Source organism: Furipterus horrens, unplaced genomic scaffold, assembly GCF_987537825.1.
Source record: "Furipterus horrens unplaced genomic scaffold, mFurHor1.1.pri manual_scaffold_17, whole genome shotgun sequence".
Taxonomy (NCBI): Eukaryota; Metazoa; Chordata; class Mammalia; order Chiroptera; family Furipteridae; genus Furipterus; species Furipterus horrens.
This window is the reverse complement of record NW_028327187.1, coordinates 6,453,477-6,481,278: the sequence shown is the minus strand read 5'-3', so window position 1 is coordinate 6,481,278 and position 27,802 is coordinate 6,453,477. Positions and strand designations below refer to the sequence as shown.

Here is a 27,802-nt window from a genome sequence, read left to right as displayed (position 1 = left end):
AACAGACTGACAGTGACCAGAGGAAAGTATGGAAGGGGGAAAGGAGGAAAAGAAGGGGAAGGGTCTAGTTAAAGAACTATAATAGTTTAAATGACCCACGGACATGGACAACAGGATGGGGATTGACTGTGGGAGAGGGAGGAGGTGGGATGGGCAGGGGAGAGTAATGGGGGGGGAGAATGGGACAACTGTAATTAAAAAACAATAAAATTAAAGAAAAAGAAATTGGCTGAAGATTAGGGAATATGCTTTTTCCTAAAAAGAGGAAATGAGGTAGAAAATAAGGCAAAAGGGAGGAATGGCAGGGCCCAGGCAACACAATGTTCAGGTCCTGCACAACGTGGCCTTAGATATAACAGGGAGGTCTTTTCCTTAAGAACCCTAAGTGCAGTGCTCCAATTCTCTCCTCTCCAGGACCTTTTGAAAGGGGGCTTCATGACCACAGTCCCCATTACAGTTCTAGAATCACTGTCTGCACTACTGTGAGTAACTTACCCTCACCAGGGAGAGAAGTATGTAGAGAGAACAAGCTTCAGATATTCAGAAGAATTCCCCAAAGAGATTCCACTTAAACACTCACAAAATAAATTATGTAGCTGGGGAAAAAGCTAAAAGACAGAAGTTTCTAAAGTAGAAGGAAGATGAAGAACGTCAGGGTTGAGAGACACTGGTCTTGCTCACCAATAAGCCAGGTTGGCCTTAACCAGTTGAGCTGCAGAAGTAATTCTGGGAATACATGGACTGTACCAATATCCAACTGGGGCCCAGGAAGATCCGGCCCCTATTCAGGGTCCTAGTCATTAGGTAAAATACCCTGAGCAATACCTTGGGCAGAGTAGCAGTGGGAGGCCTAGAGAAGATCTTGAAATATGATCCTGGAGAATCAGCCAGTGTGATTGATGAAGACAGAAGAAAGTAACTAAATCTAGATTGGAGCAAGCCTGAGAAGGAAAATGACAGTGGCCTGCGCATATATTGGACAGGGTAAGCATAGCTAAAGGGAATGGATAGGGGTGAAGTTAGGGAAATCATGGGCAAGAGAGAATGCAGGACATTAAAGACCTACCTGCATTTCAAATGTGTTTTGGTAGACCTCGGAGAAGCAAGGCCAAGGTTATGGTCATATTTGTATTAGCCCCTACTACACAACTCTCTTTACCCATAGTTTTCTCTGGAATATAGTCAATTCTCAAGGCAATATAGGACTCTGAGGATAGAAAGGACACTTTCCACTGAGATGGGCAGAGGAGGCTTCACAAAGGTTGATTGCTTGGCTCAATATATTGAACAAATTTTACTAAGAGCCAAAGTGTGCAGAAGATTATGATAGGAAATAATGGGAATACTAAGGAAATGCTGGACATGGTCCCTGTCCTTCAATAGTACATAACGTCCTTCAGGAAAACATGTCCATAGAGCCGTATTATGATAGTTATATTACTGTTTATCGCTAATAAAGGCAAAGAGGTACTAGGGTGGCCAGATAGTCAGATATTGGACTTCAGAGAGAGCACTGAGACATAATTTTCTAAAAGACTTCTTGGAGGAGTGGGGCTTTGAATAATAGGTAAGATTAAGTAAGACTTAAAGAAAAAAAGTCTGTTCTGTGGAACAGAACAAAGAGCGTAGTTTGGGTATAATTAAAAATCTCATTAAGGAATATGAGTTGGGAAAACTCTTCCTGATGACCCTCAAATCATTCTACCTAGGTGACCACAAAATACGTTACTTACCATTTATGCCTACACATTAAGGTCAGCTTTCAAACACTCCTTTACCAAGTTGGATAAAGCCTTCCCTGACTTAGCCCTGGATTTATTTTGACTTCCTTTTCCCAATGGCCCAACTGACTGACTCCTCAAAATAGCTTTCTGATAGGTGGATTATGTTCCATCATCCACCATCTGAAGTTACTAAATGAATAAGTATCTGTCTAGCCATATTATGTCAGGATGCCTAGAAAGGCCTGAGTGATTTAATTTCAATAAACATAAAGTAGAGATGCATTCCAGGCCTTCTGCCTGGGGTATGTTAACAGATATAAACCCCAAAAGGAGTTTTGGCCATATATGAGAGTGAACTTGGGGCCTGCAGTGGGAAGAGGAAAGCAAATTCCATGTCCCTTTGAAATCTGTCTGGTATTTGCAGTCACCAGGTTGCAAGGGCTACTTTTGACTGTTTTTACTGTAAGTATAATGAGAAGATGCTAAACTACTGAAAAGCAGGTAGTATTTTGCTTTGGCACCTGAAACACATCTTTTCAATGGAAAATCCTTCCATTATACATTGAGTATAGTCAACACTATAGGACAAGAGTTATTATAATGGAAAAGAATAGACCAATGGTCTCTCCTATTACAGCCTGCGACCTCCCTCTATAATGAGCTGCTTGTCTCCCTTCCCAGGTATCCCTCTGTGCCACACAGCTATAGGCACTTTTTTCATTCAGTCATTCATTCAATTATTTACTCAACACTTTTTACCAAGCACCAACTATATACTAGGCACTGTGTCAGGTACTGGGGATCTAATCAAATGAAACAATCTTAGTCCCTGTGCTCCTGAAGCTTACATTCTAGCAGAGAAGACAGACATATAAAAATTACACAAAAAAAAACCATATACTTAATCACCTGTGCTAAATATTATGAGTAAAAAGCCCAAAGTACAGTTAATTTCCATTATTCACAGTAGTTACACTCTATAAAGTCCCCACGAATTAATGAATTGTTCCTGAGAAAATACAGGGTTAAGTGATGTGAACCTGTGATCACAATACTTTTATCAACTCATCAATACACAGCCTTGTTTTATGTGTGTCTGTTTGAAGACACTTTAATATATTTTATTGATTCATTAATATTGAACTCACAGCCAACAGCACTGTAACTCATGCCTGAGTAAAGCCAATCTAACACACACAATTTCTCTGTAAGACACATCACAGTCTTGTGCTTAGAAACACTAGATAGTACATTAGCACTATGCATCAGGGCCATTTTAAGCAGCAAATCACCAAAAAAGCAAAAAATGCAAAAAAAAAAAAAAAAAAAAAAAAGTACATGGCACTAAACAAATTGCAGGAAGGACTCGTTTATACTATGAGAGCTGAAATGGGAAGGCAGAGTATTGCCCTGCTCAGCCTCAGCTGGAAATGCATGCTTGGACAACTCAAAATTCTCACTGATCTGTGCCTGCCCATAAATGATAGCCAAAGCACAATGCATATCTTTTTAAAATTTCTATTCAATTTATTTGAACTAAAAAATGTTTAACCATTTCTCCCACCCCCCACCCCCTGCCTCTTGCAACTACCAATCTCTTCTGTGCATCAATGAGCTTGATTTTTTTAGATATGTAAAAAAGAATATAAAAGGGATTATATAGTATTTGTCTTTCTCTGTCTAGGATATTTCACTTAGCATAATACCTTCAAGTTCCATCCATGTCTATTCACTTTTAGGGCTGAATAATATTCCACTGCAGCCTTAGCTGGTATGGCTCAGTGGATTGAGCACTGGCCTGTGGACCAAAAGGTTGCCAGTTCAATTCCCAGTCAGGGCACATGCCTGGGTTGCACTCCAAGCCCCTAGTTGGGGGTGTTTGAGAAGCAACTGATTGATGTTTCTCTCACACACCAATGTTCCTCTCCCTTCCTCCCTCTCTCTTCTCTCTAAAATAAATAGAATAAAATAAAATAAAACTATTCCATTGCATATATATCTCAGAATTTCTTTATTCATTTAACCATTGATAGAAACTTAGGTTGTTTTCATATTTTGGCTATTGTAAATAATGCTGCAAATAACATGAAGGTGCATGCATATTTTTGAATTAGTGTTTTTATTTTCTTTAGATACCCAATAGTGAAATCGCTGAATCACATGCTAATGAAATTTTTTATTTTTTTAGGAACTGCCATACACTTTTTTCGTAGTGGCTGCATCAATTCACATTCCCACCAACAGTGGATGAGTGTTCCCTTTTCTCCACATACTCTCAAATAATTGTTATTTCTTTCCTTTGGAAATAGCCATTCTAACAGGTATGAAGTGATAGCACATTGTGGTTTTCATTTGCGTTTCTGATAATGATGTTGAACATCTCTATGTCTTCTTTGAAAAAATGTCTATTCAGATCTTATACCCAACTCTTAATCAGATTGGGTGGGGTTTTTTTTGTGTTTTATTGTTTGCTTTTTGCTATTGAATTGCATGAGTTCTTTGTATATTTTGGATATTAGCCCTTTATCAGATATATGATTTGCATTTGTTTTTTCCTATGTAGTATATTGCCTTTCATTTTGTTGAAGCTTTAATTTGATGTACTCCCATTTGTTTATTTTTGCCTTTTTTTTTAATTTTTTTGGCTTTTGGTTTCAGATTTTTAAAAAGTCATCATCAAGACCTATGTCAAGGAGCTTACCATCTATATATTCTTCTATGGTTTCAGCTCCTATGTTTGTTTTTAACCCAATTAGAGTTTAATTTTGTGTATAGTGTAAAATAGCAGTCTGGTTTCATTCTTTTGCATGTAGCTGTTTATTTTTTCCAACACAATTTATTGAAGGGAATGCTTTTCCCATTGTTTATAATTGGATCCCATGTTGTAAATTAATTAACCATATATGTAGGGGTTTATTTCTGGACTATTTATTCTGCTCCATGCACCTATATGTCTGTTTTTATGCCAATATCATACTGTTGTAGTTACTATAGCTTTTTCATATAGTTCAAAATCAGGAAGTATGATACTTCCAGCTTTGTTCTTCTTTATCAAGAATTCTTTGGCTATTAGGAGTCTTTCATAGTTTGTTATAAATTTTAGAATTGTTGGTTTTATTTCTGTGAAAAAAATCTTGGCATTTTGATATGGATTGCATTGAATCTGTACCTTGCTTTAGGTAGTATGGACATTTTAACAATATTAATTCTTCCAATCCATGAGCATGGAACAATTTTTTATTTATTTGTGTCTTTTTCAATTTCATTCATTAATGTTTTGTAGCTTTCAATACACAGGTCTTCCACTTACTTGGTTAAATTTGTTTCTAGGTCTTTGTTATTGTAATAGTAAATGGGATTGTTATCTGAATTTCTGTTTTTGGATAGTTTGTTATTAGTGTAAATAAATACAACATGGATCCAAGATGGCAGCAGAGTAGGTGGAAGTTACACTTGCCTCCTTCCAGGATCAAACTGAAATTGCAACAAAAATATAAAACAATCAACTTGAATAACTAATTGAAGACTAGTTGAACATAAGTCTGAAAACCAAGGATTTACAGAAGAAACCACATCAAGACTGGTAGAAAGAGCAGAGACATGAATAAGGATGGTTCCACACCCATGGGCAGTGACTGAGATTCTGGAGGGATATCTCAGGTGCATAAATTCCCCCTCAGGAGCATGGGGTCTCAATGCCACGACAGGCTCCCCAGCCCAGAGCACCAAAGTCAGGAAGAGGAGCCCACAACACATCTGGCTGTGAAATTCAGCAGGGATTCTGACCACCAGGGAGAGACAGTCTGCTATGGACTCAGGCACCCCCTTAAAAGGCCAGCACACAAAATCTTATTTGCAGCCACACATGAGGAGAGTCTGGGGTTGGTTTCTCTAGGGAGATAGCTGGAGAGACAGCTAGCTACCAGGATCTCTGTGTTGAGTCCCTCTCCCACACCACAGACACCATCTATCTTTGGTGGAGCACTCCCCTCCATCAGCCTGGGGGAAGGCAATAGCTCCACTCTGTGGCTTCCCTCTGGCCCTATCCTCTGCAGTTTATACCCTGCTGAGGAGTACAGTCAGAGGCACTGTCAGTGACTGAGACTAACAGGCAGCCAGCAGGTGGAGGCAGATGGAGGTGGATCTTGAGGAACCTTGGGCCTATTGCTGACCTGCACACAGGCCCAAGGCTGGTAAAATCAGGCCTGAGTGCACAGCTTGGTCTTGTCTTGTGCACCCAGGCCCAACAGAGGCAGCAAAAACTGTGGATTGCTTATAGCTCCAAACAGGTTATCCAGGGTCAGTCACAGGCAGCATCTGACATTGGTCTACAAAAGAGTCCCTCCAAGAGGCCCAGAACCAACACATGCAATGGTGAGCTTCAGACAACATCAGAGCAGGATCCAATTACCTTTACAATTAGCATATCCAAATGGAGATCTAGGCAGGCACTAAATCCTGCCCACAAGACTGGGAGGCACAGCAGATCTATTTAATACATAGAAAGAAACACAAAGAGGCAGCCAAAATGAGGAGAAAATGAAACATACCACAAATAAAAAAAAATAAAAAAATAAAAAAAACAGGAGAAATCTTCAGAAAAAAAGCTAAATAAAAAGGAGGCAATCAATTTATCAGATATAGAGTTTAAAGTAATTATTATAATGATGTTCAATGGCATGAAAAAGGGCATAGAAACCATAAAAAAGAACCTGTCAGAAATGAAGAATGCACTATCTGAAATGAAGAATACACCAGGAGGATAAACAGTAGCTTGGATGAAGCAGAGGATCAAATCAGTAATTTGGAAAACAAGGTAGAAAAAACACCAATCAGAGCAACAACAACAACAACAAAAGAATTGTTTTCAAAATGAGAATAGTTCGAAGGACCTTTAGGACAATATAAAGCATAATAACATCTGCATCATAAGGTACTGGAAGTAAAAGAGAGAGAGAGCAGGAAATCAAAAACCCATTTGGAGAAATAATGACTGAAAGTGTCATTAACTTAGTGAAGGAAAAAGACACACAAGAACAGGATATGCAGAGATTCCCAAACAAGACAGACCAAAAGAGTCTCATAACAGGACACATAAAATGGCAAAGGCTAGAGACAAGAAGAGAATCTTAAAAGCCACAAGAGAAAGATAGTTACCTACAAGAGAGCTCCTATAAGATTGTCACCTGACTTCTCAACATAAATATTTCTGGCCAGAAGGGAGTGACATGAAATATTCAAAGTGATGAAAAGCAAGGACCTACCACCGATATTACTCTACCCAGCAAAGCTATTATTTAGAATTAAAAGACATATCAAGAGCTTCCCAGACAAGAAAAAATTAAAGGGGTTTGTTACCATCAAACTAGTATTATAAGAAATGTTAAAGGGCCTGCTAGAAGGAGGAGGAAGAGGAGGAGAAGGAGGAGAAGAAGGAGAAGGAGAAGGAGAAGGAGGAGAAGGAGGAGAAGGAGGAGGAGAAGAAGGGGGGAGGAGAACAGGGGGATAAGGGAGAACAGAGGGAGGGGAGAAGGAGGGGGAGGGAAGAGAAAGATGGGGATAATGTGGAGAAGGAGGAGAAGGAAGAAGAGAAAAACATAGTTAAAATAATAAAATGGTAATGAACACGTACCTATCAATAATCACTTTAAATGTAAATGGCTTAAATGCTCCAATTAAAAGACATGGGGTAGTTGAGTGGATAAGAAAACAAGATCCATTACATATGATATATACAAAAAACCCACCTCAGAATGAAATATACAACACAGACTAAAAGTAAAGTCATGGAAAAAGATATTTCATACAAATAGAAAGGAAAAATACTGGAGTAGCAATACTTATAGCTGACAAAATAGAGTTTGAAATAAAGGCTAAGGTAAGAGACAAAACGAACACTACATGATGATAAAGGGAGCAATCCAACAAGAGAATATAACCTTTGTAAACATTTATACATCCACTATAGGAGCACCTAAATATGGGTGGGGGTGGTACCATTTTATAAATTTTAAATTATTTTTATGTAGCCACCACCACAGCAGAATACATAAATATTCTTTCACTTGAAAAATATTCCCTTTGGAGACTTCCAGCCAAGATGGAAGCCTAGACAGACATGCTGCATCTCTCTCCACAATTAAGAAGGAATACAACTAATCAAAACTAGAGACAACCAGAAGTTCCAGAAAACTGAACTGCATGGAAGTCCAGCAAACAAAGATATAAAGAAGAAATACTCATCCAGACAGGTAGGAGGGCAGAGCCAGGGTGGAGAGGACGTAGTGTGATAGCAGCAGCAGCAGCGGTTGGCCGGTGGAAAGTGCAGTCACACATTTAAAAAAGTCAGGAGGGACACCTGGAGAGCACTTCCAGCACCAGACAAGACCATACAGCTCATGGTTCTAACACCAGGGACAATAATGCCTCGTTGCTTCTGACTGTGCAAACCAGTGGGGGTTGGGGTGGAGGAGGAAACTGCTGGTCTCTCAGCAGAGTCCACTTCTTCAAAGGGTTCCCATGATCCTAGAACATCTGCAAACCCACCCATCTGGGAACAACAGCCAGGGCAACATCTAGAGAGCTTCCAGGCCCATTCAGAAGTAAGAGAAGTACCTGGAAAAGGGCAAGTGCTGAGCAACTGGCATTGTTTCCTCTCAAATCCCTCCACCAGACACAGCGCCACACGTGGTGAAACAGGTTGCCCTGTACTGACGAATACTAAGACTCCACCCCTTACAACATAACAGAAGCGACAGTTCTACCTAAGACACAGAGGCTAACAAACACAGGAATCTGTCAAGATGAGGACACAGAAGTATGGCCCAAAAGGGGGAACAGACCAAGGTTCCAGTAGGAGAACTAAGAGATGAGGAGATAGCTAGCCTGACAAATGAGGAGATAGCCAACCTAACAGATGTAGAGTTCAAAATACTGGTGATAAAGATGCTCACAGGCTTGACAGATATGCTTGAGTATGGCAAACACATAAGGGAAGAACTGAAAGCTATGCTAAATGAAATGAAGGAAAATCCACAAAAAAAAACAATGGTGAAGGGAAGAAAACCAAGGTTCAAATCAATGATTTGGAATATAAGGAAGAAAAAAGCAGTCAACCAGTACAGAATGAGGAAACAAGAATTGAAAAAATGAGAAGAGGCTTAGGAACCGCTGGAACAACTTTAAACGTGCCAACATCTGAACCACATGGGTGCCAGAAGGAGAAGACGAAGAGCAAGAAATTGAAAACTTATGTGAGAAAATAATGAAGGAAAACTCCCCAAATTTGGCAAAGGAAATAAACATACAAGTCCAGGAAGCACAGAGAGTCCCAAACAAGCTCGACCCAAAAAGGACCACATCAAGATACATCATTATTAAAATGCCAAAGTTTCTAGATAAAGAGAGAATCTTAAAAGCAGCAAGAGAAAAGCAGAGAGTTACCTACAAAGGGGTGCCTATAAGACTATCAGTTGATTTCTCGAAAGAAGCTTTGCAGGCCAGAAGAGACTGACAAGAAACATTCAATGTGATGAAAAGTAAGGACCTACAACCAAGATTATTCTATCCAGCAAGCTATCATTGAGAATGGAAGAGCAGATAAAGTGCTTTCCAGACAAGGTAAAGATGAAGGAGTTCGTTATCATTAAGCTATTCTTATATGAAATGTTAAAGGGACTTATTTAAGAAAAAGAAGATTAAAACTATGAACATTAAAATGACAACAGACTCACAACTATCAACAACTGAATCTAAAAAATAGAAACAAAACCCAACTAAGCAAACCAGGATAGGAACAGAATCATAGGTATGGGGATCACTTGGAGCATTATCAGCTGGGAGGAGGGAGAGGGAGAAATGGGGAAATGGTGCAGGGATTAAGAAGCATAATCGGTTGGTACAAAATAGATAGGGGGAAGTTAAGAATAACATAGGAAAGGGTGAAGCCAAAGAACTTATATGCACGACCCACGGACATAAACTAAGGGGGGTAGGATTGCTGGACGGCAGGGGGGTACTGGGCAGAGGGGAGCAAAGGAGAAAAATTGGGACTACTGTAACATAATCAGGACTACTGTAACAACATAATCAATATAATATACTTTAAAAAAGGAAGTGTTTTTCTTACAATAAACAAGATAGGGAAGCAAACTAGATGTCCACCAATAGATAAGTGGATAAAGATGTGGTACATATATAAAATAGAATATTGCTCAGCAATAAAAATAGAGCCCTGCCCATTTGCAGCAACATGGATGGACCTAGAGGGTATTATGCTAAGTGAAATAAGTCAAAGACAAGTGCCACATAATTTCAGTTGAGGTTTTTTTTTTTTTTTTTTATAAAAACACAGGGACAACTGTAATAGAAAAATAATAAATCAAAAAAAAATTAATAAAAAATAAAATAAAAAACAAAACTAAAGCAGACTAATAGAAAAAAGCAACAAACTGATGATTACTGGAATGGGGGGATATATTGGCGAAAAGGGTGAAGGAGAATATAGTTAATAATAGTTTGATAACTTTGTATATGTCAGATGGTTACTAGACTTAGTGTGGTGATCATAAGATGTATATATGCTGAATCACTACGTTGTACACTTGAAACTATTATTATATACTGTATGCCAGCTATGCTTTAATGTTTTTAAAAGTCCAAAGAACTCAGTTGGTTAAAACATAATCCCATACACCAAAGCTTGTGGGTTCAATCCCAGGTCGGGGCAAATGCCTGGGTTGTGGGTTTGGTCCCTGGTTGGGGAGCATATGAGAGGCAACTGATCATTGTTTCTCTTTCACATAGATGTTTCTTTCTCTCTTTCTCTACCCCTCCCTCCCTCCCTCTCTCCCACCCTCTCCCTCCCTCCCTCTCTTTCCCTTCCCCACCCTCCCTCTCTCTAAAATCAATAAACATATCCCTGGGTGAGGGTTTTTTTTTAATAGAAAAGAAAAAATATTGCCTGTAAAGTGTCCAGAAAGGGAAGGCACCTGAGGCAAGCTGAACACATTTCCCAGTGACCTTCTCTTCCCTTCCTCTAGCCTCTCTTTTGATGTTAATGTTAAGGATAAACAAAGAACATCATCTGTTAATTTTTAGAAGTTTATTTAATTGGCTTTAAATTTATTTTTTCAAGGTGTTTTTCTCAAATGACGCAAGCCTCATTGGTTCTCAAAAGTACATGTTTGGGTTGCTCATCTCCTAAGTGTATGTCTTAAGTTTGGGGTGCCTAATGTAGGGTTTGAAGCCTTGGAAAGAAGTTTCAGGTTTTTAATTCCCTCCCAGTTGTGGGTCACTGTGCTGGGGAAGGATTACAGTGAGCTTATGCCCCAGCCTCTCCTGCCTGCTTTGATGTGGTTTTTTTTCTGGCTTGTCTGATATGTGGTCATCGTTCAGTCAGGCTTTAGGCTTTTTCAAGAGGAAGTTGTTCCATTTGCAGCCATAGATTCGGTGTGTCCATGGCAGGAAGTACAGGATCTTCTCCATCACTGTCTTGAACCAGAGCCCTGTCATAAGTATTGATTTTGAGGTTACAAACAAATTTTATCAAGTAGGGAAATTGAAAAATACAGAATGCACCAATAATTAAGATCAACTGTGCTATGGAAAAGAATAATGGTGGGGAAGGGGCATCTTGTCTTACCTGAGGAACTGATAGCTGACCTGAGCTTGATAAGAGGAAGGGTTGAAAAAGAATATTTTAGCTTAGGGAACAGCATGTTCATAGGCTACAGGTCAGAGAGAAATTAGGCTTCATATACAGACAAAAAAATTACCATTGGTTGAATGGTAAACAAGGGAGAGAGTATTAGGTGATAATCAGGCTGGAAAGAAATGGGCCTACAAAAGAGAAGTGCACTAGACAAATAAAGATATTTTATTCAGGTTATTGCAATAGAAAGCATGTTCATAAATAAGAAACATCTCCAAAAAAAGAAAAGAAGTTCAAGGTTTTTATAAAGCAAGGAAGTCATTTAGGAATGGTGGAGGTGTATATCTCAAAAGGATGGAAGATTTCTTATTCTTATCGATCATTGCTTTCCAGAAGCAAAAGGCTCAGATACAATTCAATACCGTCAGTTTCCTCTTTTGTTCACAAGAAATATCATTCATGACTGAACAACTCAGAGGCAACCATAAACATCCCGAGTGGAGTGCAGCGGTTTCTGAGAAATAGTCTCTCAAGAACTTTCGTTGGCATTGTTCTGAAAAACCACTTAGCAATCTTTTGAAAAGCGGTAGTGAAGGACAATTGTTTTATGGTCCTGGATATTAGGAATCCTAAAAGAGGAATGTGTAAAATGGAAGAAGAAAAAAAACCAGAAGCATTAATATAAAAGTGAAAGAGGTGTTCCCCCTGGTCACCTTGGTTCGTAATTCGCCAAAATGACTAACACAAAGGGAAGGAGGGGAGGCACCCACTATATGTCCCCTAGGCCTTTTAGAAAACATGGAGTTGCTCCTTTAGCTACATACATGTAAATCTACAAGAAAGGTGATATTGTAGACATTAAGGGAATGGGCACTGTTCAAAAAGAAATGCCCCACAGATGTTCCCATGGCAAAACTGGAAGAGTCTACAATGTCACCCAGCATGCGGTGGGCATAGTTGTAAACAAACTAAGTTAAGGGCAAGATCCTTGCCAAGAAAATTAGTGTACGTATTGAGCATATTAAGCACTCAAAGAGTCGAGATAGCTTCCTGAAACGTGTGAAGGAAAATGATCAGAAAAAGGAGGACGCCAAAGAGAAAGATACCTGGGTTCAACTGGAGCATCAGCCTGCTCCACCCAAAGAAGCACATTTTGTGAGAACCAATGGAAAGGAGCCTGACTGCTGGAACCTATTCCCTATGAATTCATGGCATGATAAGAGTGAAAAAATCATAACAGACTTCTGTAGTTTTTTTTTTTTTTTAAGTGAAACAGCCAAGAGTTCAACCCTGGGGGTACCCAGCCCACTAGATTCCAAGAGGTGAGTGGAGGAAGATCTCGGTTATGCAGCACTTGTTGAGTTACAGATAGATGTCAAAACTGGTTTTCCATAGTTGGGGAAGAAGTCATACATCTCCACTAAATGAGACTGAGCTTACACACCCATAAGTTGCTTTCCGTTTATAAAGAGATGCAAAGAAGCCCAAAGACAATGAACAGGAGCAATGTGAATAGTGTTCTATTGAAACACAAAATTTATCTCTACCATCTCCCCACTTTTGGCGAAAGATAATCTCAAAGATTCTTCTTGATCACACAAATAGACTGGTATCATTAGATTTGATCTAATTATTTACATACTTGTGGAAAGAATAATTTACTATAAGGCCCTCTTACATTTACTTTCCTGGAAGTCTTCATAAGGCATTTCAGATTGGCATTTTAAAAGCTCCTGAGGCAAAAACTTGACATCAGATTTCACCTTACAACCTATAAATATGGGCAAATCCTTCTCTTTCCAAGGTCTCCAAAACTAGTGCAGTAGATCCCATGGGACCAGTGGAGGGAGGGCTCAGTTATGCAGCACCATTTGTTGAGCCTTTTAAGCTAGGATGCTACTTATAATCTGCTAGGAAGTGACTTTCCTTACTTACTCACCCGAAAGGCTGGGAACTCTGTAAAAACAGGTACCAAGCAACTACTCCTAAGAGGTTTATGTAAGCATTGCCTTCATAAAATTCAACCTGAGTTCCTGAGAATCATGTGCTCATATCTGATTAATGAGCATCATTCTCAAATATGACATTTCAGGCAATGCCTTGGTTGCATAACCCATGTTTCCAAACATGTCTTATTAGCAAGGACAAGATTCTTATTGAACTTATGCAAACAATCATATTTCCATGAAAATTTAATAAAAGTTTTAGAATTCTGGAGAGATTAAACATGAAGAATAAGATACCATTTACAAAAGGTCCTTTCTGTTTACAAAAGCATAGTCTATTAAATTGTAATAAGTAACAGATAACTTAAAGACAAAAGAGAAAGGGGTTCCTTATATAGAAATCTAGAAAATAGAATGTTAAAACATTAACAATATTTCAAACAATACCCACAATTATCCCTCGTCAATTCACTCGCATCTATGTAATTAGTTCTTGTTCCACGCAGTCTTGAATTAGTGATCTCATGGACCTGTTTCTTGCCTAGAGTTCTGGAAATTCAAACTCAGTCCATTGGTGCTGTCTCCAAATTGTTCAAATGATGAGATCAGAACCCTGTACCCATTAGTACCTGGCATAGTCCTTTTTAAAGGAACTCTGAGAGTCTTTTGTTGATGGTGAAGCACTCTGGCCTACAGCTAATAGCAAATGATTTCAGGAAAGTGGATTAAGAAGTAGTGGTAAAAGAAGTGGTACATATACACTACGGAATGCTACTCAGCCATGAGAAATGATGAAATATTGCCATTTGCAACAACATGGGTGGACCTGGAGAATATCATACTAAGTGAAATAAGTCAGTCAAAAAAAGCTAAGGACCATGTGATTTCATTCATATGTGAGATATAAAACTGGAACTCAGACACAGACAACAGTGTGGTGGTTACCAGAGGGAAGGGGTGGGGGTTGTTAAGAGGGGGAAGGGGGCCAAATATGTGGTGATGAAAGATCATTTGACTTTGGATGGTGGGCACACAATGGAATATTATACAGATCATATATCATAGAAATGTACACTGGAAACCTATATGACCCTATTAACCAATGTCACCTGGATGAACATAATTAAAAATAGATGACAAAAGACTTAAAGTAACTGTGGTTAGCTTACTACTCATCGTATTCAAAAGTGAAAGATATGATGAGATTTCATTACAAAAATAAAAATAACCATGAAGGAAATTTGGTTGTTTCTGTGGCATGGAAAACAAGATAATGAACACAATCCAAAAAATGTTTTAAATAAAATACCTATAAACATAATGATTAGCCCTAATTTTTATTTACTTATTTTTCAATTACAGTTTACATTCAATATTATTTTGTATTACTTTCAGGTAAACCCTATTTTAAAATAAGAGTGATTAGATCAAATTAATAAAAATGGATTAACATAATCTTTACAAAGAAAAACTTCAGATATAACAATAATCTTAACATAATATGCCATGAATATGTTAAGCATATTGTTATAATAAACCAAGAATATATCAAGAATATCAAGTAATGAGTTTCTGCAAGTCTAGAGTTATCACTTCTTGGCCTTTTGGCTAAGATCGAGTACAGTATCTGCAAACCTAGGGTAGGTCCTCAATATTTTTATATTAATAAAATTCAGTAGGTAAGTGATGTGAATCCCCAATTAAAAAACACTGGCTTAGAAGATACTAGATTCAAACTAAATAAACAAAGTTGAAACCAGGTTAACATTAAAAAAAATAACTGCAATTATGACATAATACTATACTGTTGATTTCTATTATCAGGCAAAACACCAGGACTTTGACAAATAGAAACCCTTCATGGACATTGAGGGCATTGAAAATTCTCCAGGAACTTCCCATACAGCATAGAATTTCTGAAATTATATTAATAACATCTTACCTATACCACTTTAACCTAAGATAGGCTGAGAATCTCCGATTTAACCACTCTTCTCTTGCAACTCATCAATAGTGACATATCAAACAAACCCAATTATCACCAGCGGTTTTATTTTACAAGGTAAAAGAACTAATCCTTTTTTCTGTTTTCCAGGAGCTCTCTGGAAAACCTAAAAGACAGTTTTAGGTGCAAAGATATCATTTAGGATTAGCTTTGGAGAAGCCAAAATATCAAAATTAGTCAGGATATTTGAACACTTGATTAAGATAGGATCATGGGTACCCCGGCTGGTGCGGCTCAGTTGGTTGGAGTGTCCTCCAGTAGACAAAAAGGTCAAAGGTTTTAATCCCGGTCAGCGCACATACCCAGATTATGGGTTCTATCCCTAGTCAGGGCATGTAGGAAAAAGCAACCAATCGATGTTTCTCTCTCACATTGAAGTTCCTCTCTCTGTCTCTCTCTGCCTCTCTGTCTCTCCCAACCCCTCTGCTTCCTCCATTTCTCTCTATAATAGCAATTTTAAAATGTCCTTTGGTGAGGATAAAAAAAAGAAAAGATAGGATCATGAGTTACTGAAAAACAATACTCAGCTATCTATTTGACCAATTTTACAGTATATGTCTTGAAAAGTAAAAGGAGGAGATAACATGATTGTAAAGAACCATAGCTATTTCCTAAATAAGAAGTTTTTTCTTAAATAATCAAGGACATCATAAAGTCAGCATAAACAATGGAAGTTTATTCTAGCAAGACACAGAATCTTTGTCTTCTAGGCAGATTACACAGAAAGTAAGGAATAACTTATTACAACCTCTTATTAAGAGCAGCCCAATAATCCAAGAAAAATGTGACATTTAATCAGAGAGGAAATCCAATTCTAGTTTTCTGTCAAAATAATATTTGATACTAAAGCGCTTTTTGAAAATGTTATAAATAAGCACATCAAGACTTAGCCAACTTTTTTTTAAAAAATTTTAAGATTTTATTTATTTATTTTTAGAGAGGGGAAGGGAAGGAGAAAGAGGAATAGAAACATCAATGTGTGGTTGCCTCCCACACGCCCCCAACCAGGGACCTGGCCCACAATCCAGGCATGTGCACTGATCAGGAACCAAACCAGTGACCCTCCCTGTTCGCAGGCCAGAACTCAATCCACTGAGCCACGCCAGCCAGGGAAAGCCTTAGTGAGCTTTAAACACAATAAACTAAATTCCCTTTCCACCAACCTTCTATATTTTTCTATATCCATAGACAACCATTACAGTACAACTTCTCAGTAGTAAAAACAAACACATTTATTAACAGACTGAAGTATATAGCCTCTGTAAAGCATATCAAAATATATAAACTTAAAAGTATACCAAGTTAAAATTATGTTGTGATTAATGTTTCAGCAGTCTACCTTAGAAATGATCTAAGGTATCTAATAAATATTTTGGAAATTATCCTCAAGCTGACATGATACAAAACATAAATTTTTTCATTTTTTTCTTTTTTAATTACAATTGACATACATTCTACTAGTTTCAGGTGTACAACATAGTGATTCCACATTTATATAACTTACAAAGTGATCACCCCAATAACTAGTATCCATCTGACACCATACATGGTTATTATATTATTGATTATATTTCCTATGCTGTATTCCACATCTATGGTTGTTTGTATAACTGGAAATTTGTACATCTTAATCTCTTCCACTTTTTCAACACATCCCTTTATTCCCCCTCTCATCTGGCAACCATCAGTTTGTTCTCAGTATCTATGACTTTGTTTCTGTTTTGTTTGTTCATATATTTTATTTGTTAGATTTTCATATAAGTGAAAACATGTGGTATTTGTCTTCCTCTGTCTGACTTATTTAATTTAGTATAATACCCTGTAGGTCCATCCATGCTGTTGCAAATGGAATATTTCATTCTTTATGGCTGAGTAATACTCCATTGTATAGCTGTACCACTTCTCTATTCACTAGCCTATAGATTGACAGTTAGGTTTCTTCCGTATGTTGGCAATAAACATAGGGATGCATATGTTTTTTCAAATTAGTGTTTTAGATTTCTTCAAATACCCAGAAGAAGAATTGCTAAGTCATATGGTAATTCTATTTTTAATTTTTTTGTGGTAACTCCACACCATTTTCCACAGTGGCTGCCCCAGTCTGCATTCCCACCAGCAGTGCACTAGGGTTCCCTTTTCTCCGCATCCTCCCCAGCACTTGCTGTTTGTTGATTTATTGATGGTAGTCATTCTGACAGGTGTGAGGTGATACCTCATTGTGGCTTTAATTTGTCTTTACCTGATGGTTAGTGATGTTGAGTAACTTTAAAGGCCTTTTGGCCATCTGTATTTCATTAGAAAAGCATCTCTTCAGGTCCTCCCCATTTTTTAATTGGATTGTTTTTGGTGTTAAGTTGCATGTATTTATGTTATTTGGATAGAAACCCCTTATTGAATGGATCATTGGTGAATATTTTCTCCTATTCAGTAGGTTGTCATTTTATTTTGTTGACTTTCTTCGCTCTGCAAAAAATTTTTATTTTATTTTTTAAACTTTTATTTATTTATTTTGTTTGTTTATTTATTGATTGATTTAGAGAGAGGGGAAAGGAGAAAGACAGGGAGAGAAACATCACTGTGTGGTTGCCTCTCACTTGCGCCCCCAAACTGGGGACCTGACGTGCAACCTAGTCATGTGCCCTAACTGGGAATCGAACCAGTGACACTTGGCTCACAGGCCGAAGCTCAATCCACTGAGCCACAGCAGCCAGGAAAATTTTATTTTTGATATAGTTCCATTCATTTCTTTTTTTCCCTCTTGTTTCCCTTGACTGAGGAAACATACAAAAAATTTTACTGAGAGCAGTGTTAGAGAATTTACTGCCTATGTTTTCTTCTAGGAGTTTTATGGTTTGGGGGTCTTACATTTAAGTCTTTAAACTATTTTTAATTTGTGATGTAAGAAAATGATTCAGTTTAATTATTTTGTATTTATCTGCCCAGTTTTCCCAACACCATTTATTGAAGATTGTCTTCACTGCATTGTATATTCTTGCTTCCTTTGTCATAGATTAGTTGACCATATAGGTGTGGGCTTATTTCTGGGCTCTCTCTTCAGTTGCATTGATCTATATGTCTGTTTTCTGCCAATATCATGCTGTTTTGATTACTAAAGCCTTGTAGTATAGTTTGATATCAGGTACCTCCAACTTTATTCTTCTTTCTCAAGATTCCTGTGGCTATTTTCAGGATCTTTTGTGGTTCCATATAGATTTTTGTATTATTTGTTCTAGTTCTGTGAAATATTGGTATTTTGATAGGAATTGCATTAATTCTATAGATTGTTTTGGGTAGTATGAATATTTTAATAATATACTAATTTTATTTATTCTAGTCCTGTGAAAAATGCCATTGATATTTTGATAGGGATTGCATTGAGTCTGTAGATTGCTTTGGGTGGCATGGACATTTTAACAATAAAACATAATTACTATTAAAATACAGTTTGTCAAAGTAATGATTTGATTTGGTTAAACACAAATTTCTCATAATATTAAACATTTAGTGGGAGTAATATTAGCTTATTTGATCAGTAAAATTTTATCCCTGGCCGGATGGTTCAGTTGGTTGGAGTGTGGTCCCATAAACCAAAAAAGGTTGTGGGTTCACTTCCTTGTCAAGGCACATATGAGAGGCAACCAATCGATGTTTCTGTCTCTCTCCCTTCCTCTCTTTCTAAAATATCAATGGACATGTCCTCAGGTGAGGACTAAAAAACCAGTAATAATAAAATAAAATTGTATACATTTAAGAAGAACATACTCAAGTAAAATAAAAACATAATCTTGGTCCTGGCTGATGTGGCTCAGTGGATTGAGTGCTGGCCTGTGAGCCAAACTGTTGCTGGTTCAATTCCTGATCAGGGCTCATGCCTGTGGTGTGGGCAAGGTCTCCAGTTGGTGGTGTGCAAGAGGCAACCAATCAATGTTTCTCACATCAATGTTTCTCTCCCTCTTTCTCCCTCCCATCCAGCTTTTCTAAAAAATAAAAAACCTTTAAAAAAGAATCTTGTATATTCCATACTGAAATCAGAAAAAGCATAGCTGTTTTTATTAGTCAAAAATATAAAATTACCCTCATTTGTGAAATTTATCTAAATTGTTATCTTGAATTATTAAAATATTTGAATTGGTTTCTATAAGAATACTTTTGAAAGTATTAAGTACAATTTTATTAATTTTTGAAAATTTTAGGAACATTCAATCTATACAAGTATTTATCTGCAAGGAAATCAAAATAGATATTTAAAAGATTTTATAATCTAATTTTATACCACTCAGAGGTAGGAAAATATAACACAACCACACAATGAAAGGCAAAGGCCTTTCTGAACTACATATAATCATAAAGACAGACAAATAGACAGCTTATAGCTTTAATCCTAAAATTTCAGCCATGGGTCAAGTGTAAACACAGAATTATAAAACTCACTGTTCTATATCAAAGAACTGTCTTTTTCCAGATGGGCTTGGGATTCTTTATTGATTTAAGCTCAAAATAGACAGAAACAAACCAACCAGATCCTGTCACCTTTCACCCAACAGAGATAAGATCTCTACAAAGCATTAATCTATTCACAGAGATCGCTGAATGGTCAGGCCATGAAAACCAAAACAAGGCAGCACTAGGAGTCAAGCAAAAATTAGTCAAAATGAAATCCTGATAGTATTAGCAGTGGGCAAGAGTCCAGAAGACAGGATCTGGAGGTGAACCTACTGTTGGATCCCTAGATCACCACTCAGGAGAGGAACACAAAGGTCTCTGAAAGGCCTTGTTACCTAAGCAGAGTAACTATGTATCTGAAGGTGATATTGAACCCATTCTAGTCATGGCAACAACACTGTGAGAGAAAATGCAACGGACCATTAAGGAGTTGATTTTATTCAAGCTATTGCAATAGGGAGAATGTTCATAAATGAGGAATGTATCAAACAAGAGGGGTAAATCTTGGAGTGGGTCTTATCTGAGTCATTTAGAAAGGGTCGAGGGGGGGTCTTATAATTTGTGAGGGCAGAGTAGCACTTTGTAGTTAGCCACATCTCAGAACACAAGAGGATCATTCACAGAATTACAGGGCTCAAAATAAAGTTCGGCATTGTCAGGTTTGCCAACTATGTTTGTCTTTGTCCTAAGAACAATGGGGAGTCATTGAGGGTTTAAGTAGAACTATGGCATGGTCTCTTGACCTCAGTCTGGCTCTAGCTTCCTATTTGCAGAATATTCTTTCCATCAATGCTGCTTGCCCAAGTTTTCACAAGATGCTGGATTCTGAGCTTCCTATTGCTGTGACCCCTCTGCCCCACCGGATGCCCAGTGTTGACACCAGGCTGCCTCTCTCACTTAGGCTTTCTGACTATTTTCAGGTTTTACTGTTGCAGATGAAGATGGAGTCCAGGCTCTTAGTGGTCATGAACAAAAAAATGAATGGACCACATAAACAAAAATAAGCAAAGCGAGCGAGCAGAAGTTTCTTGTATCATGATTGATAAATCTTCTGAGAAACAGGAGAAAGCCTACAACCAGGAAATCCCACCAGAGCCAATACTGACCATCAAAATATCCAAGAAAATAATGGGGAATACCTGACAATCAGGATCCACTTAATTAAAGACTAATCTTGAAACAGCCCATACCTCCTGTAGCTGACATGATCAGGCAAAGAAACAGGAAAAAATCCAATCCAGTTAAAGAAGAGAAAGCACATCATTACAGTCCATTAGGGATCATCTCCAAAGTTCCAAGTAAATTCTTTCCTTGCTCTTAGTAGTTAATCCCTTCCCTACTCCCCTGGCCTCATCATCAGGAGATAAGAGAAAGAAGGAAAAAGGGATAGGGACTCTAATCACACAGAAAGTGTCAAGAATTGGGGGACTTCTGGCTAAGATGGGGGCATAGGTAGACACTCTTCACCTCCTTCCACAACTATAAGAAGGATTACATATACCTCAAAACAAAAAACAACCGGAACTACCAGAAAATTGAACTATATGGAAGTCCAACAAACAAAGATATAAAGAATGCTCATCCAGATGGGTAGCAGGGGCAGAGAGGTTGCAGTGAGGCAGCAGCAAGACAGTGGCTGTGGCCAGGCAGTGGAATGAGCAGTAACACATCATAAAAGCCAGGAGGGACACCTGAGGAGCAATCCCAGTCCCAGGCCAGATCGTGCAGCTCATGGTTCCAACACCAGGAAAATAAAGCCTCATTGCTTCTGGTTGTGAAAATCAGTGGGGGTTGTGGTGACAGGAAAAACTGCTCATCTTTCAGGAGAGTTCTTTTAGAGGGCCCCCATGGTCCAAGAATCCCTGCAAACCCACCCACTCTGGGAACCATCACCAAGGCAAGAGCTAGAGGGGTGCCAGTCACATACAGGAAGTGGGCGAAGTGACTGGAAAAGGGGCAAGTGTTGAGCAAGTGGCATTGTTACCTCTCTGACCCCTCCCCCACATACAGCACCACGAGGCAGTGAAATGGGTTGCCACCCAGTGATGAATACCTAAGGCTCTGCCCTTTACAGTGTAACAGGTGCAACAGCTCTACCTAAAACAGAGGCAAATACAGGAGCCTGTAAAGTTGAGGAGGCAGAAAGTATGGCCCAAAAGAAGGGGAAGATTAAGCCTCCAGAGGGAGAACTAAATGAGGAGAATATAGACAACCTAACAGATACAGAGTTCAAAACACTGGTGATAATGATGCTCACAGAAATAACTGAGTACAGCAAACACCTAAGGGAAGAAGTGAAGGCTATACTAAGTGAAATTAAAAATCCACATGAAACTACTGGTGAAGGGAAGGAAACCAGGGTTCAAATCAACAATTTGGAACATAAGGAAGAAATAAGCAGTCAACCAGTACAGAATGAAGAAAAAAGAATTGAAAAAAAATGAGGAGAGACTTAGGAACCACTGGGACAACTTTAAATGTACCAACATCTAAATCATATGGGGGTCAGAAGGAGAAGGAGAAGAGCAAGAAACTAAAAACTTATGTGAAAAAAAAGAATAAAGAAAAACTTCCCTAATTTGGGAAAGAAAATAAACATACAAGTCCAGGAAGCACAGAGAGTCCCAAAGAAGCTAGACCCCAAGAAGACCACACCAAGACACATCATAATTAAAATGCCAAAGGGTCAAGATAAAGAGAGAATCTTAAAAGCAGCAAGAGAAAAGCAGAGAGTTACCTACAAAGGGGCTTCTAGAAGACTGTCAGCTGATTTCTCAAAAGAAACTTTGCAGGCCAGAAGAGACTGACAAGAAGTATTCAAAGTGATGAAAAGCAAGGACCTACAACCAAGTTTACTTTATCCAGCAAAGCTAGAATGGAAGGGCAGATGAAGTGCTTCCCAGACAAGGTAAAGCTAAAAGAGTTCATCATCACCAAGCCCTTATTATATAAAATGTTAAAGGGACAGCTTTAAGAAGAAGATTAAAACCATGAACAGTAAAATGGCAACAAACATAACTATCAACAAATGAATCTAAAAGAACAAAAACAAACTAAGCAAACAACTAGAACAGAAACAGAACTATAGCTATGGAGATCATATGGAGGGTTATCAGTTGGGAGGGGGAAGGGGAAGAATGGGGGAGAAGGTGTAGGGATCAAGAAGCATAACTGGTAGGTACAAAATACACAGGGGATGTTAAGAATAGTAAAGTAAATGGAGAAGCCAAAGAACTTATATGCACAACCCATGGATATGAACTAAGGGAGGGGGCATTGCTGGAGGGAAGGGAGATACCAGGCAGAGGGGAGCAATGGGGAGAAAAATTGGGACAACTATAATAGCATAATCAATAAAATATACTTTCAAAAGAGAAAGTGTCAAGAATTGCATTTTACCAATTAAGAATTATGTGCAGAAATGCAGTCATAATGAAAAGTTACACTAAAATGTTTGATTCAAACATATATCTTACAAATTTCAAAGTAATTCCAAAATAAACATATATCTTACAAATTCCAAAGTCAAAATCATTGTGACTCACAAAATCCTCATTTCTTCCAGGAACCAAAAGGATAGTAGCTTAGGCCTTGGGTCTCTCAGCTTCATCATCCCAAGGCACAAGAGCGGGCCATGTCTGGGCAAGGAATGGCTCTCTTCTATTGAATGGCTATAGGCTTTATAGGGTTTTTACTTAAGCTTCTACACATGCAATTTCCCACAATCCTCATTGATTACCCACTCGGGGAGGAAACCACAATGCTAATTATTATCAGGTGTCACAAGGCAATTCTCGGAAATCAGGATGCTGACTGGCGACAGCTGCAGTGTCTCAGGGTTTCCTACTCTATCTCCTGCCTCATTAACATGCATCTCATCTCACACACCCTGCAGCACAATCTCCCCCATGAGGCCTTCCCCACCATGGTGAGTGTTGAACGTTGAGGGATCACAAACTGGTCTACGAGAGCCAGATAGATAGTTTAAATAAAAGAAGCATACCTGGTCGTCGTCGGCAGCCGTCCGTCTCGAGAGACGATGGTGTAGCTTCTTAAGAGTCTATCTGTAGCTTCTATACCTGGTATAATACAACAAATAAAGAAATGGGGTCCTATGAAAAATTGTAAAGTGCAGATCATGCCCAAAGGTGGCACCTACTACTCAGTATAACTATTGTCAAGCAGGTGACTTGTTCTGTGTTATCTGATCCTATTATTTCCAATTTTTTGAATGTTTAATTGCGGGCAACCAATTCAAATGTTTTAAAACACTGTTTAAGTCACATAAGTTGTGAATGCTGAATTTGGCCTTTAGATTCTCACTTGACAACTTCTACTCTCATCCCCAAGGAGATCCTGCCCCTCTCAGCCTGCTCCCCACCCCATCCCAGCTGCCAACAGAGCACCTCTGTTCGGCTGTCCTTGGCTCAAAAAAGAATTACCCTGCAATCCCACTGCACTAAAAGCAAATCACCTGTAGGTCACGGCTTGGCCCACAAACATCATAAGTATTCATATTTACATATTAAGTTAGTCCTGTTCAGAGAACACATCCATCTCAGTCTACCACAGAGAATGGGTGAAATTGCAATACTCACAACTGCGGAGGGTTCATCAGCATTTCTGGAAGGGACTGGACTATAGAACAATCTGATGGTCACTGATCTCACAAAAGCTGGGAAACAAGACATTTTCCAACTGAAGGTAGGGGAGGTTCAGCTCTTTCCCTCTTTACTCTTCCTCTGGAGAAGTAGGCAAGAGGAACAGAAGTGGAAATGGTAGCCCTGGCCAGTATGGCTCAGTTGGTTGGGCATCTGCCCGCAAAGCCAAAGGATGCCAGTTTGATCCCTGGTTGGGGAACATGCCTGGGTTGTGAGTTTGGTCCCTAGTCAAGGGCGCATGTGAAATGTTTCTCTCTAACATCAATACTTCTCTCCTTCTCTCTCTCTCTCCCTCCCTTCCCCTCTCTCTAAACATAAAAAATAAAACCTTTTTTAAAAGGAAATAAATGGCAGGCAAGCCCTGTGATAACCTACCAGCTACAAGACAAGTAGCCTCTGGAAATTTCAGGTTCTATAGTTCAACTTCTTCTAGGTCACTTTTCCAAATTTTTTCTATATTCCCCACATTGTGGCAACCTATCATGTCCAGGGTATTTCAGACCTCAACACATTTATAAATAATGCTCCAAGAAGCTCACATGGTGCTTTACTTACAGAGAAGGCAGCAAGAAAGAATAATTTCTTTCATAGCCAACTCTTGCACTAGAGAATCCTTAACAGAAACAAAGGACAAATTAACCTGAGCATGCATACAGGCCATGCACACTCAAAATACACACTCATGTGCAAAGCCCACACAGGAACACCCTTCCCCCAGCCCTGCCCATACCTGCAAACTCAAACTAGCCACAGCCAGTAAACCCTCACCTTCCCCTCCTGGTCCTCAACACACACAAAATCCTTGGCATTGATATTTCAGGCACAAAACTTATTTCTGCTTAACATTAATAGCACCAGAGGAACTTTTAACTGGGAATTACACCTCCTTCCACAGGAGTTTAACACTGGACCCCAGCAAAAGCCCCAGGCTACTCTGTGATCCTGTGAAAAGCCTTAGGAGCTGCTTGGGGGGATTAGCAGAAATAATCTTTACAGATTAATGGTTTTTCTGGGCCCCAGGTCTGATCTCCAAGCCTGGAACAGAACTCAATCAGGCCTCTTGAATCAGTGTGACTCAAAACTCAGGGAAGGAGCAGGTCAATTGCTGGATATTGGTTCTGTGTGCTCTTGGAAGCCTCATAATAAAGAATTACCCCCCCCCCCCATGGCCCTATATGCCTCAGGCATTTCCTACTTGCAAACACATAGTGTGTTTAGCACGGCCAGCTCTGTGTGGACAAAAAGTAGGTGGCCTCCTACCAGGGAAGTTTGAGAAATGGCTTAAGAAGCCCCTAACAACAACAAACGCCAGCCCTCCCCCACCACAGCACCTGGAATCCACCATTACTCATTCTTCCTGAAGCAGGGGAAGCTCCCTGTTGAAATGTAAATATATCGTCCAATTAACACCCATTAGCACATTAGCATGGAGTCTTGATCCAGATTCAGTGATAAAATAGCCTAGAAAACAGAAAGTAGAGTCCTAAAGGGATGGTAAATAGTTTGGGGTGAAGGTTGCAAGGTGGGGGGTGGGGGCAGGAAAGAGGCCGAAAAGACAGTACCTACAATTATCTTAGAGGTTACAACGTGCTTGGGCCTCACAAGTTGTTTATCCATCCTTCTCTTATAGGTTTAAAGAGGTTAATTGACTTACCCAAAGTTAACTAATGGCTAATCTCAACAGTACATCAGCTCATCATTTGAGCTGAGCTCTATGAACTTTTTCTGCACATCTGCTCTACTCAGACAATATGTTTTTTGTCCAGCATGCAGAGATGGTCAAGATGCTGTCCTCACTTGCAAGGAGCTCAGTCTACTGTAGATGACAGTCAGGAGGTGGTGACAATAGAGACACATACCATGGTAAGGGAAGTAGTAGGTAATGTAGGGACACACAAAAAAAGGGGGGGGATTTGACCCAGACAGAGAAGTAAGGGTGCAGCAAGGTCAAAGAAGGCCTCCTGCAACAAACAAGACTTGAACTTAAATATTCTCACTCCAGCCCCATGCTCTCTATACTCTGAATGATAAGCATCGTGATGCATTGACACGTTTTTCTCAGTGCATGAATAGGGTACAGCGTGCTCCAAGATTCCAGCCCATGGTTCCCAAGTCCTAACATCAGATCCTTATAGCTGTGGCCATCACAGCAGTCAGACTTTCAGGCCCTGCCAACATCGTCAGGGCCTCTATGGGCTTCCCACAACATTGACTGTTCTTCCATGTAACTTTGGGGCTAGTGGAAAAGGGGGAGACATGGGGGACCTGGGACATGGTTGACGTTCAGGTTCTGCCTCACTGAAAATCAATTATTTGCTCCTCATTAGGGTGACCTAATTAAAAACAAGGGTATTAAGTGTTTACTATGTGCTAGACATTGTGCTAAGCTTTTTGTTGGCATTTTCTCATTTTATCCTCTCACAACCTTATGCAGTACATTCTATTAACACCTGCGGTTTACAGATGAAGAAATGGAGAGTTAGGTCACATGTCTTGGAAGAGCCTGGGATTCCAACCCAGGCCTGTGTAGTGTCCACTACTCTACTGTCCCTGAATTGTTGTAAACTCCTCCATCTCCTGCCTCCCAGCTACTCACTCTATTCATTCACTCTGTCATTTATTAAGATGGAGGCCTAGACTGACACGCTCTGTCTCCCTCCAAAATGAAGAAGGAATACAGTAGTCCCTCTCTATATCACAGTTCACTTACCATGGCCTCACTATCGCAGAATTTTTTAAAATATTATATTTAATATTTTATCATGGATTTTTCACTATATCACAAGATTTTGCGGTACTTTATACATATCTTATTAAAGGTACGTAGGTTTAAGAGTGTAGAATATGTTTAAGAACATAACTAGTGTTTATAAAAGTGTGGAAAGAGTTAATAAGGGAGTGGGAAAGGTTAATAAGGGACTTGGAATGATTTATAACTGTGTGGGAAGGATTTATAAAGCCTTAAAATATATGTAAATACTAAAATAAATGTAAGGTTCCTACTTCGTGGATTTTCACCTATCGCCGGGGCGTCTAGAATGTAATACCCGCGAAAAGTGAGGGAATACTGTACATCTACCGCAAAACCACAAATAACCCAAAGTTCCAGAAAATAAATTGAAGTCCAATGTATGAAGTTATAAAAAAGTGGTGCTTATCTGGACAGGTAGGAGGGGCAAAGCCAGGACGAAGAGGTCAAGTTGTGCTGGTGGCGGCAGCTGCAGCAATGGCAGCGGGACAGCGGTAAGCACAGACACCCGTATTTAAAAAGAGGTGAGAAGTGCCTGGGGAGCACCCTTGGCTGCACACCAGCCCCGTCAGCTCGTGATTCCAATGCGGGGAAAGGCAGACCCCCATTGCCTCGGACTGTG

At 39.1% G+C, this 27,802-nt stretch overlaps 1 long non-coding RNA gene and 1 pseudogene across 1 annotated transcript in view; one reads left to right on the top strand and one right to left on the bottom strand.

The window, feature by feature from the left end:
* LOC149990416 (uncharacterized) overlaps positions 1-27,802 on the bottom strand; it is a 137,774-nt gene that overhangs the window by 81,182 nt on the left and 28,790 nt on the right. The gene's annotated exons all lie outside the window — the stretch shown is intronic.
* Positions 12,108-12,593, top strand: LOC149990417 (large ribosomal subunit protein eL21 pseudogene; annotated as a pseudogene).